This window comes from Pogonomyrmex barbatus, unplaced genomic scaffold (assembly GCF_055798465.1).
Source record: "Pogonomyrmex barbatus isolate J1 unplaced genomic scaffold, ASM5579846v1 scaffold7, whole genome shotgun sequence".
NCBI lineage: Eukaryota > Metazoa > Arthropoda > Insecta > Hymenoptera > Formicidae > Pogonomyrmex > Pogonomyrmex barbatus.
In genome coordinates this window covers 903,389-906,577 of record NW_028297171.1, presented here as the reverse complement: position 1 = coordinate 906,577, position 3,189 = coordinate 903,389, and the positions used below count along the sequence as shown (strand labels likewise).

Sequence of the window (3,189 nt, the reverse complement as noted above, 5' to 3'; positions counted from 1 at the left end):
TTATTCGTCTCAAATAAAAAAAAAGCATTTGTAACACTTTTCTTATTGATTTTTTATTGATAAATGTAAATATAAAATAACTTGACCGTTTCCTATTTGTTGTGCCGCTCCGAGCGCAATTCGGGAGTGTGTATCGGAAGGGGGAAAGAGGGCACACAACCACACGATTATAACAGAATAAAGCACTTTATTTAACTGATTTGGGTGTTCACTGATTTCGAATCACCCACTACTGTCGTTTCACACTTCCTTACGATCCTACGCGTCGATACTTGTATGTCCGCATCTCTGAATCTAAGCTCGCGCCTGATACTTTCGTCGTTCTTTTATCGGTCCACTGTTATGCGGTCTCGGCGCGTCCTCGTGTCGAAACGTTGTTTGATGCGTCAACGTTTCAACACGTGTTGTCGGAGTCAGCGTCCTTGCACAAAGTTGCGAATTGCACATCGGTTGCAATCGGCGCGTTCGCGCATTCTTTATTATTTTTTCGTATTTCAATTACATATTTTAATTCTCGGATTAGTCAGAATCTTTGGGCTTCTGATTAGTCGATGTCGCGATGTCGCGAGGTCGGGTTACTTTATTTAGATTGCCTCGCAACATATTATTCAAAACTACCCCTCGTTACCTCGAAATCACACCGGGTCCCATTCTGGGTTAAAGAGATTAAATTCTTTGACTCGAAAACAGACGGGCGCACGTCTCATCAAAGTCACAGCGGTGGACAGCAGATTGACTTGCACTCCCCCACATAATTGTGTGCTCGGCTCGTGATTTTCCACTCACGAGCGCAAACTACAGGAACGTCTAATGCGCCCTTCCGTCTCTAACAATAAGGATTTATCCGGGATGGACGTAACAATTTAAAGAAATCAAAATAAATTAGAATATATATTATAACTTTTTTACCTACTTCTTTTTTTTTGTAATTTTTTTCCAATCTGTTTCATAAAGTTTCAATCCATTAAGTTCATTCATTACATTTAGTTTATTAACTTTTAATTAATATTTTTTCCTTAATTTATTTAAGATTTGTTAAAGTATTTCAGGATGTTGCTTTATCATTTTTTTTTATAACCCTGCAAATGTATAATACATGTAATTTTGGTACAAGTATAGTACAAATTCAATATATTTTATATTTATTATATTTATTAATACAGTTTATTAATACAATTTCATTGAGAAGATAATTCAATTTTATTAATGAAATGTAAAATGGTAATATTTATAATATACTTTTTATACTTTTATTAATACGTTTCGTTAAGATCATTCTGTTAATTATAATTAAATATATATTTTTGTTAAATTATTTAAATTAAATAAAATTTTAACAAATACGTATACAGTTTTAAGTCTCGATTCAAATAGTATTGGTGCAACCGGACTTAAGTACTACATATTTTAACAAATGTTATGTATATGTTATAATGTATGTTTTAATTCGTTAGGAATAATACAAGTGTGGGTACTGCGATTGGATATTAAAATATGATCAACTAACACAACATTTTTATTTTGTGAGCACAGATATGCATTCACTAATAGCAGATAGTGAAAATAATATTTTTATAACAGGTAAAATGAATTTGACACAAATTTGACATGAATTTGAATGATTTCTACACTACATTGTTTATAAATTATATAGATCACTCTCCTAACAAATAATTATTACAAGAAATGAAAGTATCGAAGAAAATACGTATAATAAAGATAAGGATGAAGATCTTATTACAGCTGTAAAAAAGATCTGCAGTAATAGTAAGATAAGGACATGTATATTAATCAAAATGAAAGAATGAAAAAATGATTTAATTAAGCTGGCATAAAGAAATTTGAAAAAAATTAATTAAAGCAAATTTGATATACAAATATTTACTAAAAAAAGAACAATGTAAATTTGGGTTCGATCAATATTTAGTAACAAAAGAAGATATCATCAAGGAGTAATAATTTAATTAAGGAAATGACAAATACTGATTCTAAAAAATATTTTGAATATTTATAAATGAATATATAATAGATTCATTTACTGAATTATTGCGATTAATTGAACCTAACATTACAAAACAAGATGTTGTCAGAACTTTAGTACTAGCATGTACACGATTAAAAATATGTTTACATGATATTTAGCATCAAGCAGTACTATGCATTCAATTTTGTTTGTTTAGAGTTGGAGTGAGTACATTATCAAAAATTGTATTTGAAACTTGTCAAGCTATTTAGAATGCTTTAAAAGATAAAGTTTTTCTTAAAAATACAGAAAATGTATGCAAAAAGCATATATGGATTCGAAAAAATATGGAATTTTCCAAACTGCATTGGTGCCATTGACGGAAAGCATGTTGTACTTCAGGTATATAAAATTTGTATATTAATAATTATTTATTTTTTTTACAACTTTCTTGTATTTTAGGCTCCACCTCATAGTGGATCAATCAAATTATAATTGTAAAAATACTCACAGCATTGTACTTATGGCACTTGCAGATGCCAATTGTTGCTTTACAGTTACATAAACATCGATGTCGAAGGCAGACGAAGCGATGAAGGAATATTCTATGAAAGTGAACTTAGACATCAATTGGAAAATAACTAAAGTTACCGAAAGCAAGATTGATATCAAAAGAGGTATCCTACATTACCTTATGTCATAGTGGGAGATGAAGCCTTTGCTTTAACTTCTTATATGCTGCGTCACGGCGGGCCCCGTCTATATTCTCGATCGTATAATTTAAATATCAGGAAAAAGATATTTAATTACTGATTAAGTCGTGCTCAGAGAGTGGCTGAATGCGAGTTGAATGCGTTTTCGGTATTTTGACATTGAAATGGAGAAACTTTCGGCCTATTGCAACAAGCGTTGATCATCCAATTTTAATTATTCAAGCAACTGTTTGTTTGCACAATTTTTTAACAATAAAAGATTTAAATCTTTCTATAGACACAGAACATACTGATTGTCAGTAATATCCCTGTACAGAATACAAATTATAATGAAGCATTACATAATTTTGAAAATACAGAAAATAATACATTTTGTGGAAGCAGTGTTAGAGATCAATTTACACAATATTTTTATACAATTGGAGCTATAAAACAACAATGGACAAAAATTTATACTAACTTTTTAAATAAAACTTTTTTTTTAAATAAACTTTGGTTCTTTATAATTTACTT

The 3,189-nt window shown here is 30.1% G+C and overlaps 1 pseudogene; it reads left to right on the top strand.

Annotated features, from left to right (window-relative positions):
- Positions 1 to 1,504: 1,504 nt before the first annotated feature.
- On the top strand, positions 1,505 to 2,608 carry LOC148934837 (uncharacterized; annotated as a pseudogene).
- Positions 2,609 to 3,189: the final 581 nt, after the last annotated feature.